We start from the raw sequence: 18,257 nt of genomic DNA on the forward strand, positions 1-18,257 counted from the left end.
GGGGGAGGTTGAGGGTTAATGGGGGGGGGGGGAGGGGACACACTTGTAATACCTTAACCAATAAAGAAATTAAAGATTAAAAAAAAAAAGGAACAGTCTTTTACCTTGCCTTCATTTCTTATCAACCCAAAAGGAAAAAGAAAAGGTATGAAAACAGAAAGTAGCTTCTGGGCTTTAGCAGGGAATGAGGAACGTATATGTGCAGCTTTATGAAGGCTGTTGGAGTTATTTCCTCTGCCACATTGTGTGTTCCTTGTGAAATTCCGCCACCCTGCTTTCTTGGCTCATGAAAACACAGTTCCACTGTCCTTGAGTCGACCTTTCTTGAGGAAATCCTCCTTTTAGACAGTTACTCTGATCAGTGCTTTTTCCTCCAGTGACCCAACTCCCAAGTTCCAGCTGCTAAATTAGAGGAGAGGGATTATTCTAAGTGCCCTGTTAATCCTTTCTTTTCTGGGATGACTGGAAACTGCAGACGTATGCTCTGTGAGGAGCACTGTCCTCCTGCTTACATCTCGTCTGCCTTATTTGACCTTAGATTAAACAGGGACCTGCTTATTCTGCAGTCTGCGGAGAGGTTAGCAGTACCTGCAATGACTAAACCCACTTCTTTTGCCCCTGTTCTCACCCCTGGAAATAAGAGTGGGTTCTAAAAATTGTATGAGGAAGGGCCCAAGCTTTCTGGAAGAGGAAGATAGGGGATTCGCTAGGGTTCTCTAGCCACTGGAGAGCTTGTTGCTTCTTTCCACACTCAGAGTGGTCTCTGGAGCTGCTGGCCTGCCTCCCCCTGCAGGGAGCAATGGGCCGCCCCACGGCCACCCTCCCCTCTGTTTAAAGGCTGCCAGAAACCAGCTTCAGTGGAGCCTTTAGGGATGGATTAGAGAGAGGCTTATTTGCTTTCCACATTGGCACCTGAAGAGGAATTATTTGAATTAAACAACAGAGAATTACCTTCCCAAAAGTACCTTGGCATTGGTAGTGGCATGGTATTGGCATTTAGGTAAATTCCTGAATCCTCTAGAGCTGGTTTCTAGACTTGAATAGGCCACTTCTAGATTCCTAAGAATGGATGATTTTGACATTTTCTAGGTGTAGCCAAATATCTCTTGCTTTAATCTCTTTCTCTAGCAGAGTATTTTTTAACATGGTGCTGAATGCCCAACATCTCTCTTTGTAATAAAATAGTTCTTATTTTTTTTAATTAAGTTTCTTAATAGTCCCTCTTTGGACACATTTTTAATTTCTATAATCATTCTTATGGCTCTTCCTCGAAACTCCACCTTGTGTCTATATTCTTGTAAAGGTATGGTAACTGAAACTACCCATGATGTTCTTATACAGGCCTGCCTGTCCCTCGATATAGTACAAAGCTTATCTTTAGGCAAGATAGTATGGAGTAATGGCTAATTTGTTGTGATGATTAATTCTGTTTTTTTTTTAAATTTCTTTTTTAAAAAAATTTCTTTATTGATTAAGTTATTACATATGTGTCCTTATCCCCACATTATCCCCCTCCCCCCCACTCATGCCCTCACTCCCCTGTTGTCTGTGTCCATTGGTTAGGCCTATATGCCTCCATATAAGTCCTTTGGTTGATCTCTCCCCCTTACCCCCATCCTCCCCTACCTTCCCTATTAGGTTTGATGGTCTGATCGATGATTCTCTGTCTCTGGATCTGTTTTTGTTTATCAGTTTATGTTGTTCATTATATCCCATAAATGAGTGAGATCATGTGATATTTATCTTTCGTGACGATTAATTTTGTATCAACTTGACTGAGTTATGGGGTGCCCAGATATTTGCCTAAACATTGATCCTACGTTGTCTGGGAGGGTGTTTCAGAATAGGATTAACATATGAGTCAGTAGACCGAGTAAAGTAGATTGCCCTCCCCAGTAGTGGTGGGCCCCATGCAATTAGGTAGAGGCCTGAATAGAATAAAGGCTGAATAAGAAAGAATTCTCATTTATAAGGATATTTTAAAAATAATACTTTTCCTTTGTGAGTAGATCTGAGATATACTAAAATTAAAATAAGCTTTCTATGGGGAAAATAAAGAATTCCCTCTCTTTGCCTAACTGCATTCAAGCTGGGACAACAGTCTTCTGCTTTTCACTTGGACTCAGACTGAAACTTGCACCATTTGCTCTCCTGGTTCGCAGGCCATTGGACTTGGACTAGAACTACACTATTGGTCAACTGCAGGTCTTGGACTTTTCAGCCTTCATAATTGCATGAACCAATTCCTTATAACAAATCTATCTATTTATTCTCTCTCTCTCATATTGGTTCTGTTCTCTGGAGAAACCAGACTAATATTCTTGTCTTAGGCAGAAAATAAACCTGGGCCATCTACTTGGGCCTGAAAGCATAAACAATTAAACACTTCTTTTTTTAAAATATATATTTTATTGATTTTTTTACAGAGAGGAAGGGAGAGGGATAGAGAATTAGAAACATCGATGAGAGAGAAATATCGATCAGCTGCCTCCTGCACACCCCCTACTGGGGATGTGCCCTCAACCAAGGTATATGCCCTTGACCAGAATCGAACTTGGGATCCTTCAGTCTGCAGGCCGATGCTCTATCCACTGAGCCAAACCGGCTAGGGCAGTGGTCAGCAAACTCATTAGTCAACAGAGCCAAATATCAACAGTACAATGATTGAAATTTCTTTTGAGAGCCAAATTTTTTAAACTTAAACTATATAGGTAGGTACATTGTTATTAACTTAATTAGGGTACTCCTAAGGCTTAGGAAGAGCCACACTCAAGGAGCCAAAGAGCCGCATGTGGCTCGCAAGCCGCAGTTTGCCGACCACGGAGCTAGGGCAATTAAACACTTCTTGAGTTATGTCTATAGGGCATAGGATTCAACTTTAAGGGGCTTCTATTGGTAAAAGATGGAAATATTTGAATATTCAAAAATGGCCCAGTTGGTGTGGCTCAGTGGTTGAGCATTGACCTGTGAACCAGGAGATCACAGTTTGATTCTGGTCAGGACACATGTCCAGGTTGTAGGTTTGATCTTCTGGGGGTGTGCAGAAGATAGCTGATCATTGATTCTCTCTCATCATTGATTCTTCTATCTCTCCCTCTCTTTTCCTCTCTGAAATCAATAAAAATATATTTTTTAAAATGGCTGCCATAAATCATGACTTTCATGTCAGGTTCAGGGGCCAGGACATGGCCAGGGTGGTGGGGCTTTGGTCTGAGGGATGCAGGGGTCTAAGATGATGTCTAGCATCACCGTGCAAGTGAAAGCATTGAGTGTTTCCTGTTTTTCCTGTATAGACTGTATTTTATGATAACCATATAGGTGTGAATGTCCTTCTCCTGTACCCTTATTTGCCAAGTCATAGACCACCAGGAGCATATCTGAAATTCAGCAAGTCAAATGTATTACTTGTTGCAGAGAAGGAAACTGAACTTTTGGGGACCTGGAGCATCTCAGAAATAGGGTATTAGAAGGAACATATTATAGGATTTATGCTGGGGTTAGGTGTTGTTGGGGTGGTTCAAAGAAGAGGGACTTAGCTCTGGATTGGAAGGGAGGGTAATTCTATGATTGGGTATTTTAATAAATCTTCTTTAAATAATGCTATGATTTGGTATTTAATCAGTCTTACAGGGTATGCCAGAGCAAAGCTAAGGCTGTCATCTCGGATGCTGCAGTCATTCATGTATTTGAAAAAGGAGGACGTTTGATTTTTTGTGGTCTGCACAGTGACCTTGTTTGCCTGTTATTAAACAACATTATGAGGTATTTTTTTAAAAAAATCTCACTTCAACGTCACAAGGTGACTTGATGTTCTGTGAGATTGTTTATATCCAACAAGAGAACATTGAGGTCCAGCTAGGCGTATCAGACCAGCTCCTAGAGTTTAGGGCCTGCTTTTCTGTTTCTGTGAGAAAGGGCTTTTCTTTTCTTTCTTCTTCTTCTTTTAATCGAAGAATAGTAGAAGATAAAGAAGTGAAAGATTTTGGATAATTCAATTTTCAACCCCTAATGAAAGAAGGGATCTAGGCAGTCTAGATGTTAAAATCATTAGGTGGAATGTTAATGGGGTGCTTTATTATGGATGATTCAGGATGATATTATCCGAGCCACTAATCAATCTTAACATCACTAAAAGTGGAACAGACAGATGTTACCTGCCTCCAAGGTGACTCGCAGCAGCACCTTTGAAATATTTTTGGCCAAAAAAAAAAAATTAAATCTGAATCTAGTCCAGTTTCTAAACTACTAGTTTTTAGGAAATATGAAGGATAGCACATCATTGTAAATAATACCAGAAGTTACAATCAGCCAAATCTAGAATCTTCAGCAAATGTCGTGGGGAAAAAAAAAAGAGAGGGGGAGATGTTATAGATGAAAAGAAACTTACAAAATATATCAGCCAAACACAATGTGTGAATTTTGTTGGGATTCTGATTTAAATAAGCCATGTAAAAAACATTTTGAGCTAATCAGAATTAAATGAGTAGGGATGATATTAAGGTAAAATTATAAATTGTGTTGGTTATGAAAGTGATACTGTTGTTATTTTAAATGTTCTTATTTGTTAGAAATATATTCTGAAGTATTTGTAGATAAAATGATATAAAGTCTAATATTTGCTCTGGGGAAAAAAAGGTCGGCAAGTGAATATGTGAAACTAAGAGGAGAGAATGTTGTTAATTCTTAATGCTGCCTGATGAGTCTATGGAGGTGGATCATTCTTTCAACTTTCGAGTATATTTGAGAAGTTCCAGAACAAACAGCTTTAAAATTGTCCCCCCCGCAAAAAAGGGGAAAGGACATGCTAGATGCTCTTTCTCCCATTATCTCCACATATAAGACCATCACTCATTATTAAAAATAAAGAGGGGAAGACAGTTACTCATCTCCCTTCCAAATGTTCAAGCAGAAATAGTTCCATTTCCCAAAGATCTGTTCCATAATTCCCAGATACTGCTTTTGTTTAATCTCTACTTAAAAAAATAACAGATACTTTAATTTTCAAGTTAAATTGTGAAAGAAAAAAACCCCAAAACACTAACAGTACCCTAATAACCAGTACCCTAATCAACCCTCATAAAAGAATGTGAGGGGCCTTCAGCTCTTTGGTGTTCAATTCATTGCTCCTTTTGCTTAGAACATTCATTTTTAAGATTTTAATTTATTTTTAATTTATTGTTGATACTATTACAAATATTCCCCATTTCCCCCCTTTACCCACCTTCACCAGTCCCCCTACCCTTCTGGCCATCACGGCAATCTCTACTTTAAACGGCCTTTAAGGGTTCTCTGAAATGACAAAAGTGTCCAGTAGTTATCAATTTAAAACTTTATTTTCTGCCTCATTCATTTCTTGGAGGTTATGTGTCCATCAAAATAAGTGGCCAATTATAGAAAGAATTGAATAGATAATAAGATGGACCATAATTTTTATATGGTGGCTGTCATAGTCAGTATTTAAAGGCTGAGCTGAAACTTGAATGACCATAATATTACTTTGAAAATTTCTATTGAACGCAACATTTGAAGGCATTTTCCACTCAGGGGCAAATCTTCTATAAATGTTCAAATTGTTAGGATCCCCGTGGACTGGGATAACAGCCACTGCCTAAAATGGGTGAAGACTGAAAGCCAATCCTAAGCAAGTAGCACTTTGCCCTCTTGGGCTATTTTTAGCCTCCGTTTGCCCCTAGAGATAGAGGTGAATAACTTTGTCATTCATTTCTCCTTACTAAATGTGCGTCTTGACCTTCTCTCTTATTTACTCACCAGATTGGCATTTTGGGTTTCTAGTCCCTTTCAGATGTCCTGACCAATTCTTAAAAATTCTTAATAATTCAAGGACATCTCCTCAATAAAATACTAGATATGTGTCTATATCACAGAGTATCCGGGAGCAGAATTCTGTGTTGTTATAGAATGCCAGCTGAATGGAATCATGCAAAGTGGTTAGCTGTTCTTTTGTGGGTTTTTGTTTTTTTTTGCAATCTGGTGTGGTGGGAGTTTTGTAAACTAGGCTGGATATTTATGTGGTCCCCAAACTTCTGTGGCATGGTTTTATTTACTTGTCAATCAAAATTATGTCTAATAACTGTCATTTACAATTTGAGGGTAACTTGTGGCAGTTCTGTAGCTTGGCTTCATTTACGAAGTGATGTTGATGACAGGAAATGGAAAATGATTTTTTCTGCACAGGACTAGGTCAATAGCATTGTACCTGAAAGCTAAGGTACTTAAATCTTTTCCTTTTATTTGGAAGGCTATTGCTCTTTCTCCCATTCTTGCTCTTTCTCTTTTTAAAAAAAAATATTTTTACTGATTTCAGAGAGGAAGGGAGAGGGAAAGAGAGAGAGAAATGTCAAGGATAAGAGAGAATCATTGATCGGCTGCCTCCTGCACGCCTCCTACAGGGGATCGAGCCTGCAACCCGGGCATGTGCTCTGGACCAGCATCAAACCCGGACCCTTCAGTGTGCAGGCTAAGGCTCTATTCACTGAGCCAAACCGGCTAGGGCTCTCCCATTCTCTCCATATATGAGTCCAGGCCTATGTTTTATGGGGGTTTTGACATGGAAATAATCAAATAAGGTTACTTGCTCCCCTAAATGACTCAGTTGAGTAGGAGTAGGGAGACAGAATGAAAGAATGATATATGGGGCTTGCTAAGGATTTGAAGGAGAGAATGGGCAGAGTCTGCCTGGAGGGAAGGAGAGAGAAAGAGTTTCATAGGAGAAGTGATGTTTAAACTGAGTCTTAAAGGATATTGTAGATGCTAGATTGAAAGAGGGATATGAACAAAGTTGGGGAAATCTGAAACAGTATAGTACATTCAGAGACCTGCAACTAGTTCAGTACTGTTGGAGGGTGTGTGTGTGTGTGTGTGTGTGTGTGTATGCAAGTAAGAGTGTTGGTGATTAGAGAAGTTACAAGAAGAAATGATGTTGGAGAAATAAGCAAAGGTGAGATTATAGAGGGCTTTGTGTGTCAGACCAAGAAAATATAACTATTTTGTAGGTGATAGGGTGTCGACCTGTTAATATGGCCGTATCCTTGGCATGGGCTTTCACCAATAGCCGAGCACCCTTATGCAGTCTAAAGCCCAGGGTGGCCTTTGGAGAGCCCATAGTAATCAAAGCAAGAGATGGACTATATATGCATTTGTGTCAATGTTCCCTTAGGGGGGCGAGGTAGCTCAGGTTTAGGCTTTGGAGAATTTGGCACATTTCTTTTTCATATGGCTAAGAGTGTGGGCAGGACAACAATCTGGCATAGCTTATCCCAGGTTGAATTTGTTGCAGATATATAGGCTTTCCAAGATGCCATTTAATTAGTGCCGCTAGAATAACTATGTTTGGATTTCATGCAAGAACTTGATATGTCATTGTAGAACCCTTTTATCTTCTTTCTGTCTTCATGTTCCAATGAAATATCACCAGTATTTTTTGTCATTTATTTTAAGCTATCTATTATGTAACCCTGTTCATGATTTAAAATGGAGACTTCATTTGCTACTATTTCCATTTATAATTTGAGGTCTCTCATATCACAATTTAGTCTTTGATTTGTATAAAAAAGAATAAAGAGTCCAGGCATCAAATATTCCTGAAATAACAGTTCCAATTAGTTTTTTGATGAACTTCAGAGCAAACAATTAACTCATTGTCTTTGAGAGATCATGTTGGTTCCGGTTTATGCTCTAATAGGAGATATTGCTCTAAACTTCTTCAGGGGGTTGAAAGAGGAAGGTATGGTAATGCAGTTTCCTCCGTTAACTGAGCAAATTGTCAGCTGCTTGGAGGGTTTAGGAACAATAAAATTCTCTCTGGGGAAAAAATCATGCAGGTAAAATTTTAACAATTTATATTAAGAACTACGTGGAAGCAGCTGCCATTTTCTTTTACTAAAGGAATCCATTTTGCTCATGCTAACTAGTTGAAAGAGGAAGGTATGGTAATGCAGTTCCCTCCGTTAACTGAGCAAATTGTCAGCTGCTTGGAGGTTTTAGGAACAATAAAATTCTCTCTGGGGAAAAAATCATGCAGGTAAAATTTTAACAATTTATATTAAGAACTACGTGGAAGCAGCTGCCATTTTCTTTTACTAAAGGAATCCATTTTGCTCATGCTAACTAGGCTTGTAAATGCAGAAGGCACCTTGAGACATTCTGTCTTTTAAGCTAGTTAACCCTGAACCTATGCCTGGTTGTTGAAATTCCACTAACAAGACGTCTTCACTGAGTGTTCTGGTTATCTACTGCTGCCTAGCACATGACTCTCAAACTTAGTGGCTTAAACTACTTTTGTTTTGGTTTTGAGGGCCAGGAGTTCAGACGTGGCACAGTGGGAAAACCCATCTCTGTTTCCAGGGTCTAGGACAGGGGTGGGCAAACTTTTTGACTTGAGGGCCACAATGGGTTCTTAAACTGGACCGGAGGGCCGGAACAAAAGCATGGATGGAGTGTTTGTGTGAACTAATATAAATTCAAAGTAAACATCATTACATAAAAGGGTATGGTCTTTTTTTTTTAGTTTTATTCATTTCAAACGGGCCGGATCCGGCCCGCGGGCCGTAGTTTGCCCAAGGCTGGTCTAGGACAACTCAAATGATTGGAGGCCAGAACAGCTTGGGGCTGGTGGGGCATCTTTCTCTTTATGTAGTCTCAGGACTTCTCCATGTGGTCTTCCCATGTGATCTCTCTAGCATTTAGGACTTAGAGTAGCAAGGCTTCTAACATGGTGGCTCAGGGTTTTAGGAGTGAGTTTCAAAACACCAGGGTGGAAATTTCAAGGCCTCTTATAACTTGGACTTGAAGTCATGTATGATCACTTTGTCGTATTTAGTTATCCTCAGGTTCAGCCCCATTCACCATGGGAGGGGATTATACAAAGATGTAATACTGGGTGGTGTGGATCATTGGGGCATCTTGGAGGCTGGCTACCACACCGAGTCATTACCAACCTATTGAGACTCACTTCTTCAGTTAACTCTAACTCTTCTTAGAAATGAAGATGAGCTAGTTTTCTCCTAGGCCCACCACATCTAGCCCCCTTCTCCTAGAATATTCTTTTCATGGGCAGCTGAAGAGACCTTGAAAATTTATATCTGATCATGACTCTTCATGTTTAAAGCCTTTCAGTGGATTATTATTGCTCTTAGGATGAAGACTTTCATTCAACAAATATTTATTGAGTGCTTACTCTGTCCCAAGCAATATTCCAGGACCCAGAGATCACACAGTGTCTCTAAATGTGTGTGTGTGTGTGTGTGTGTGTGTGTGTGTAAGTTTAACAAAGTAAATAAGTACAAATATTTAATGTGCTGTATTAGAGATAAAAATAAACCAGGTAAAGGAAAAGAAAGGGCAGATTGCAATTTTAAACAGGCTAGTAAGTCATTTGAGCAAAGACTTAAACTGAGGGTGTAAGCAATGCAAATATTTGAAGGAAGATAATAAGGGCAGAGGAAATAGCAAGTGCAAAGGTCCTGAGAGGGAATCCTGTCTGCCTTTCAAGAAAAGCCAGGCTACTGTGTCTGGGGCTTGCAGAATGAGCATGAGAGTAATCAGGACAAAGTCAGAGACTTAAGCAGACCAGATCATCTAGGAACCTTGTAGGCCATAGAAAGGACTTGGATTTTCACTCTGAATGAGATGAGGAGCCTTTGGAGACTTTGGGAAGAGCAGTGATGTGATCTGAGTCATGTTTCAAAAGGATTGTTCCTGGGGGGGCAAGGGCAGAAATAGGAAGACAATTTACATGACTATTACAATAATCAAGAGAGAGGAAATGGTGGCTTGGGCCTGGATGCTATAGTGAACATGGTGAGAAGTGGTCCAGTAAAGGATATATTTTGAAGATAGAATGAGTAAGTTTTGTTGATGAATTCAGTGTAGAGTATGAAAGAAAGGGGGAAGTCACAGATTTTGTCAAACAACTAAAAGGATAGAGTTGCCATTTACTGAGATGGGAGAATCTACAGGTAGAACAGATATAGGTATGTTTGAGCATGTTAAAAAAAACTTTAATATGACCTTCAAAAGAATCTACAGGTAGAACAGATATAGGTATGTGTTTAATTTGAGCATGTTAAAAAAAACTTTAATATGACCTTCAAGGACATATTTACCCTACCATATCCTGGCCCCTGACTCCATACCTCCATGCTATAGTCCTGCTGATCTCACATTTCCTTGAAACCCAGGCCTCTGTCCCCCTTAGGGTCTTTCACAAATTTGCCCTCTATCTGGGATACCCTCCCTCATCCCCCTCAGCTAATTACTCCCTAATCCTTCAAGGTTCAGCTTAACTATTACCTGCTCAAAGAAGCCTTCCAGATCCCTCTAACTAGCTTTATGTTTCTACAACACCCTAAAATTATTGTTTCATGTCTGAGGCTACCTCTGCAAGAATGTATGCTACTTGGGGAGAGAAACCATTCTTGGCTACTCATCCCAGTATTCCCAATGCCTGCCTGGTGCCCAGAACCTGGCATTACTCAATAATTGTTTTAATCATCCCCTATATTCATTCAAAGATGATAATATAATTACCCTACAATTCTTTTTATTAAAAAAAGAAAGACTGACTGAAACTACTTCCTTAATACAGAATGTCCAGAAGGGTATAAATTTGGCTTATGGCTCTGGAAATCATCTCAGATGCCTGAGGATTCTTTTATACTATTAGCAGGGCCATATTACATTCACACTGTATTCAGACTTGCCCAAAGATTTTCTTCATTCAAAAACCCACTAAAGCGTTCAGTGGCATATCATTGAGTAAGGGGAGGGTGTCACTGGTAAATTCCCATGCTCTGGACTACCATTTTACAAAGTCTTACACTTTCCTGTATATGGCAGCACTTACGTCATATTTCTGAAGAGCTTATGCTGTTTCAATGAGAAGAGACACTGACTCACTGCGAGTGAAATGTCATTTCAATTCTTTGCCACCTTTCATGGAGAGTATTTGTAGAAGAGACTTTTCAGCACAGAAGGTGAGAAGGCAAACGGAAATATCTGAGAGATGGAAGGCAGTTTATTCTGAGCATATATTTAGTAGCCTACTGACAATAGATGCACATGGAGAAATATGCAGAACCATAGAGGAGGAGTAAAGGTGTAACAAGGCAGAATGTTCGGGTGAGACGCTGCATTAGGTGTTTTTAGTTACTTACCATTTAGATTTAATTATTGTCAGTGGATAAATTTATCTTTATTAAATAATATACTGCAATTTTCTGGGACTAGCAAGTGAAATATTTGGGGACATACTTTTGTCCTGAAAACCTCTCTAGAAATCTTCATGGATATTTTCAATGAACACTATGGCATTAGCCAGGAATCACTCCTCCTGCGGAGCTGAGCTACAGGCAGGGTCCTCTTTGGCTGCTCCAGAAAGTGGGGCTGTGACCGCAGGGCCTGTTCTCAGGAAAACATGAAGTGGGCAGAGATCGTCACTGGAGTCTCCTCCACTGCCCAGGCACTTTGAGGACAACCCCTTCCTAATATTTTCCTGATTCCTGTCCTCCTCCAACCTGAGCTTGCCAGAGATATTAACATCTGATCTCCAGTTTTGTAATCAAAGACTCTATTTTTGAAAAGAAACTTGGCAACATCACAGATCATTAATGAAGGATATTTTGGGGGTGGATAATGGCCCTTCAAACACTCCAGAAATCCTACAATGCAGGCAAGTTTCTGCATAAATTAAGGTAGGTCCAGGGGACAGTTCATCTCTCATCTTTCCAGTTTGCCATTGTGCCTGTCACTCAACTTCTGATTTCTCTACACTTGGCTTCCTCCACCTATCAGCACTCCTCTTAGCTTTCTCTCCCAGTGAGAGCCAATGAAGGATAACTTGTGGAGGTAAAATTGTCCCTTTTGGATGTATTTGACAAAGTTCTTTTGGTGGAAGGTGATTGAAACTCCCAACTTAAACTAATTTAAAAACTGACCTTATTGGTTCATTGAACAAGAAAGTCCAAAAGATGAAGGTATAGCTGCAGGCATCCAGAGTTTCAGATAATGGGGCCAGTGCTGCCTTCAGGATCCGGCTCCGCACAGCATCATTGTCAAACACGGCTTGCAGTCTCAGAACCGGAGACTGCCTTCCTGCCCTCCCAGTGTCTGTACCCAAAATGATCTTGCCATCCAGGGCAATAGAATATTTTGATTAACAAGCTTGGGTCACATGGGTGGGGCAGTCACCCAGAGAAAGAAATTCAGAGCCAACCATGTATTGCTGGTGTCTCCAGGCTGAACTCCACATGCTGCGTAAAGTCTGCTCCGCTGGGGAAGAATTTTTACACATCAGGCTGTATTTCAGTTCATCACCACACAGTGGTTTTTTCCACCCAGTTGCCTTACTCTGAGGCTCCCAAGGGAAGAACAGGGACAGATAGGTGGATGTTTCAGGGAATGAGTTTCAGATACAAATAAAGAAGAACCCCTATGTTCATTGAAGCATTATACATGGTAGCCAAGATATGGGAACAACCTGAATGTCCTTCAATGGATGATTGGATAAAGAAGATGTCACACACACACACACACACACACACACACACACACACACTGAAATGCTACTCAGCCATAAGAAATGATTTCCATCTGCCATTTATGACAACATGGGTGGATCTTGGGAGTATCCTGCTAAGTGAAACAAGTCAGATGGAAAAGGACGAGAACTATATGACTTCACTCATTTAGGGATATAAAACAGAAGACAATAAACCAAACCAACAAACTCATAGACACAGAAAGCAGAATGGTGGTTACCAGAGGGGAAAGGGGATCAAATATATATTGACAGGAGGAGACTAGACTTTGGGTGGTGAACACACAATGCAGTATACAGAGGATGTATTATAGAACAGTACCCTTGAAACTTATATGTCATTAACTAAGATTATCCTAAGAAATTTAATTTAAAAAGCCAAACAAGCAATTGAATCTGAGTGGATGTGAAGGGACTGCCTACTCCATAACTGCCTGGTTCCAAAGGCAGTGCCTTCTGTCCGCTGAATGCTGGTGCTCTGAAACTGTCCGAGTACTTAAAACTGAGCACAGGAAAGACCTATGGATGGAAGGTTGGTTTCTGTACAGCAAGGCTTATTAGGTTAAACCCCATTGGGTTCTGTAGCACCTTAAACTAATGGGAGTTAATTAGTGTACCTAGAAAGGTGCCAAGGGGTTCCCTTCAAACCTTGCTTCAACATATTTTCAATAGAGATGAAACTGGTCAATTTTTGAGGGAAAAGGAAGATGACATTATGTCACCAAAGAGGAGAAGGCTATGACTGGCCTTAGCATTTCAAAGGGCTAATTTGTCCTCTCACTTTGAGGAAATGCTTGTGGGAACAGAAAACTGAAACCCCTATTAGTCAGAAGTTACAAATCTGCAGATTTAATTAGAACAACATTTTCAGAATCTAACCTGTCTTGAAGAAGAGGGGCTTCCATGTGATCTAAACCATCCTATTTACGTAATATCCTTTGGAATTATTTCTATATATAGGGTGGGGGAAAGTTGGTTTATAGTTGTGAGTATACGAAAGAGTTTATTCTTGTGTTACTATTTATTAATTATTAAATTATTTTCCATTACAAACAACTACAACCTACTTTGCCCCACCCTGTAATTGGAAATGACATAGGAAATACAATTTTTGAAATATATCTTGAAATACCAAAGAGTTCAAATTTTTTGCTTGGTTATAGGATGTGAAAGGAAAAACATCATCTGTACTTTGTATTGTGTGTTCCCCAATCCGATTCAAGTCTCCTTCCATCACCATTTATCCCTGCTTCCCCCTCTTCTACCGCCCATACCCCGCTTTCCCTCTGGTAATCACCATACTGATGACTGTGTGTATGAGGTTTTGTGGGTTGTTGTCTTTTTGTGAGTTTCTTACTTCTGTCTTTGATATTCTTTAGGTGATTAGCAGACATTTGGTTGTGTTCAACTCTTTCATAGAGATATTTGTTACATGTCAAAAGGTCCTTGATATTCAGTTTTGTCCAAAACGTCCATGGCAACACAGCTCCCCATGCCCAGGCTACTCCACCAGGTCTCGACCCAAGTTCACCGGAAGCAGAGTCTTCAGGTAGTTTCTCTGGGTCTCTCCTCTGCAGATGGTCGCTCCCAGTATTACTTCTTTTGATTGAGAGTGTTTGACACAGGGCAAAAACAGATAACTATTCCTTTAGGTTCAAAGGCACAAGAAGGGAATGTCCATCTTTGGGGCCCTTGCTTTATGAAATGTGATTGGTTTTTAAGTTGGATTTCCTTACTTGTGAGTAGAAGCCTGAAAATTCATAAGGAAAAATATTACTTTACATTCATTATGTATTAGATACAATTTAACCCAATTATTCCAAATCAACAAAGTTTAGATCACTGAGGTTTCCCTTATTTTTATTCATCTGGGAAACTGGGATATCTCAGCTTTTTGCCTGGAGGCTTCTATTAGCCTGTGTTAGGGTCCCTTCCTGTTAGGGTGCCCACTGCTCCAATGGAATCTTTGCTGGACCTCTGAGATGCACAGGTGGTCAGAGGCTGCGCAGCAAAGTGGCTGAGAGCCAGTCTCTGCAGCAGATGCCTGGGCTTGAACCCTGCTTCTCTATACCATATCTGTGTGTTTGAATGGTGGAACCTCTTTGCGTCAGTTTTCAAAGTGTAAATAAGAATAACTATAACAGTAAGTACCTCATCAGGTTTTTTTGAGGACTTAAATGGCTTTAAGACTTGTAAAGAGTTTAAAAGAGTACCTGGCTTATAGCAATCTCTTATAACTATTGCCTATGTGTACCAGTCCATTAAGTTTATTTTACAGAGGGAATTTCCCTTTGCAATCATTTAGCTAGGTGGTTTTCAAATTTGGTCTTAGGTCAGAATCCAAACAACAACAAAAAAAAAACCAAAAAAAAAAACACCTCGCCTTCAGAGTCTCTAATTCAGTAGGCCAGGCGTGAGGTTGGAGGGGAGATGTGAGACTGCATTTCTAACAAGTTCCTGGTGAACATTGGCATTGCTGGTCAGGAGCACACAGGTAAGATTCTCAGGCAAGAGCAGAGGAAGGCGAGGCTGTCACTGGGTCCTAGTCAACTGTGCTGGACCTTTATGACACTCAGAGAACTGAGGGCACAGTTAGATAGATCAGCCACATGCTCTGGGAGGAAGGAGTGGCACAGTTCAGTGGGCACCTCAGGCTTCGGAGTAAGGACGGGGGTGTCTAATCACTACCAAACACAGCAAACAGCTGAGTGAGCAGCTTGGACACATCAGTGCCTGCAATTGAGCACAGTCAGGGAAAACAGTCTGACAAGTAACATATTTCTTCTTAGTTATGTTTTTCTCACATTCTCTCCTGCCCCCTAACAGGATGCAGCTTACAATTCAATGTAAATGACTTACCCTTCTCAAAAAGTGTTATTGTATTGATCAGGGCTTCTTAAAATCAGTCCGATCTTAGAATTGAAGAAATAATAAAGAAAAATTCTGGGAACAAATTTAATCCTTTAGGTTGTATTTTATTTATCAAACCTCTTCTTGAATTCCTTTTATTCCCTCTCTTTAATTTGATTGCCGTTCATTTGTGCCTCAGACAATGATATTATTTTTCTTTAAAAAAATTTTTTTTATTAATTTCAGAGAGGAAGGAAGAGGGAGAAAGATGATGACAGAGAATCATTGATCAGCTACCTCCTGCGCACCCCCTACTGGGGATCAAGCCCATAACCTAGACATGTGCCCTGACCAGGGGAATGGAACCATGGCCTTTTGGTTCATGGTTGACGATCAACCACTGAACAACACTGGCCTGACAGCACTGCTTTTCTTAACAGTGAACTTTCTTTAGTTTGAGGGCAGGAACAGTTCTCTGAAAGCTCTAAGGTTCACCATGGCATTCCTTATTTGATGCCATTGAAAATCTAAAAATTAACAGAGGAAGAAAAGTTTGTATAGCTCTGGAGTTATTTGTTAGGACTGAAGCAGGAAGCAGAAATATCATCTTTTCATATCAATATTAATGTTGCAAGGTCAAAAAGAAGAAAGGCTTGTTGGGATTTCTAAATTGAATAGATATGGGAGGCAGAGAGGAAATTTGTTTATGCCGCTCCGCGTGTCGTCTATACGAACGCTCTTGTACAGGTGAGAAATACTTTTAGATCAACAGATAGCATATTTCCATGGGTATGTTTCTAAACCTTTTGGCAATACATTTGATAAATATCGTTTACTATTAAGAAGCTTCTGATATCTTCTCTGGATGACGTAAGGCCCCGCCATTCATTTTTCCTTCTTGTTTTTAATGTCAGACCCCTCTAACGTAACAGAAACACAAACAATATACCAAGGAAAATAGCAACCCATGACTTGGAGCCATTTATTCCATTTGAAGACATGAATGCAACAAAAAGATTACTTGATTAAGTGTTAGTGAAATAGTAGCATTTTGCATTAATGATATACCATAGAATAAATATTTGTATTATATATTTTTCTGTCTACCTACCTACCTATTTAAACTTGTGCCAAAATTTGTCCTTTTGTGTGATGGTGATGGTATTAAGATGCTGTGGTGGAAACATTCTCCCATGCACCATTGAACTATATTATATTTTTCCGAGCAATAGTAAAAATAATACTGCTTTGTTTTTTCTTGGGGAATTTCTTTTCAATATAATTAGAGATTTTAGAACTTGGTAAAATAAGATTTTTTTCAACGATGTTGAAATGACATTTGTGCTGCTGGCATGATCAAACCATGCAGAGACCACCAAACGCTATTGCTTAGTGCCTCATTAACACTCCTGGAAATGACTTGGAGAACACAAAAGGTTCCCCGTGAGTAAATGTGAAATGGCAATATAAAGTTGGCATGGAAGCTGTTCCCTGGCTGTGCTAATCCTGAACCTTTTGGATCTGCCATGCCCAGGCAGAGCAGCCTTCCCTGACTCGGAGGAAGCCCTCAAGAGAGACTCAGATCCTGGCAGGGGTAGGGGGTTGGGAGAGGGGAGTCACCTAGTAGTAAGGGCCAAGAGGTGTGGGTGGGCAACTACTGCATTTACTGCACCCACTCTACTTGTGAATCTCCTTTCCTTATTTCTGTTGGTCTGAGGAACACACTGATTTTCATAACCTCATCGGAAGTTACTTCCTTGATATCTCAGTTTTCTACTGCGGGACAAATCACCACGCGTTGACTTGCTTAAAACTGCACTCCTTTATTAGCTCATAGTGCTGTGGTTTTGCAGACACCTGGGTGGGCTCAGTGGGATTTCTACGCTCAGGGTATCATGAGGCTGACATCAGGCTGCCAGGCTATTCTTCCCTGACACTCTAGGGAAGAATCTGTTCCCGGTTCAGTCAGGCTGTTGGCAGAATTCAGTGCCTTGTGGTTGTAGGACTAAAGCCCTCTTTTTCTTGCTGGCTGTCAGTGGGGGTTGCTTTCAGCTTCTAGAGGCTGCCCACCTTCCTGCTCATGTGACCCTATCCATTTTTAAGCCAACATTGGCACACTGTATCTTTCTCATGTTTCTAATATCTCTGACTTCTGCCACCACTCAGTCTTGCTCTTAAGGACTCATATGCTTTGATTTGGCCCATATGGATAATCTCTTTATCCAGATCATATAACATAATCTAGTCATGGCCACAATATCTCATTATATTCTAGGGATTAGGATGTAGCATTTTGGGCAGGGTCATTTTTAGCATTCTATCACACTGATAAAAGCTCTTTCCTATGAAACCTCCTTTTCCACCTTTCCCTGTTCCCTTTGCCATTAAACCCCAAATTCCTAATGTACTCTTTTTTTTTTAATCAGAGCATATAGAACTCATTATTGCACTAATTATTATTCTGGAAGGCAAGCTTTGGAATCCTGTAGTGAGGGTTCGAATATGATCCTGTGCTGTAAGATCTCGAGCTAATTGCTAACCTCTTTAAATTTTAATTTTTCTTAATTCTAAAGACAACATTGCTGGATTGTTGTGAAATTTAAAGGAGATATTGTATGTTAGCCACCTAGTATAGCATTTGACATAATACAGGGGCCCTCCCTAAATCGTAGTTTTTCTTTTTCACATGCTTATCTGTTTCCTCTTTCTTTACCATAAACTGTAGACAGGTGGGTTATGTTTTATGCTGATCTGTGTTTCTAGAGCTTTAGCATAGTCCCTGTGTTTCTTTGTGGATTTCAGTGTCTGTTAAATGACTGAGTACATTATGTCCTTCCCTATTTCCTTATCT

The 18,257-nt window shown here is 40.1% G+C and overlaps 2 long non-coding RNA genes across 2 annotated transcripts in view; one reads left to right on the forward strand and one right to left on the reverse strand.

Annotated features, from left to right (window-relative positions):
* The window catches only part of LOC106728065, a 122,643-nt gene that overhangs the window by 47,593 nt on the left and 56,793 nt on the right, over positions 1–18,257 (reverse strand). Inside the window, exon 3 of the long non-coding RNA XR_001364310.1 lies at positions 12,098–12,103. This is a non-coding gene — a long non-coding RNA (uncharacterized LOC106728065). The remainder of the gene's footprint in view (positions 1–12,097; positions 12,104–18,257) is intronic.
* Positions 4,919–18,257, forward strand: part of LOC106728063 — a 105,170-nt gene continuing 91,831 nt past the window's right edge. Inside the window, exon 1 of the long non-coding RNA XR_001364307.1 lies at positions 4,919–4,934. This is a non-coding gene — a long non-coding RNA (uncharacterized LOC106728063). The remainder of the gene's footprint in view (positions 4,935–18,257) is intronic.

Source organism: Myotis brandtii, unplaced genomic scaffold, assembly GCF_000412655.1.
Source record: "Myotis brandtii unplaced genomic scaffold, ASM41265v1 scaffold115, whole genome shotgun sequence".
Lineage (NCBI taxonomy): Eukaryota > Metazoa > Chordata > Mammalia > Chiroptera > Vespertilionidae > Myotis > Myotis brandtii.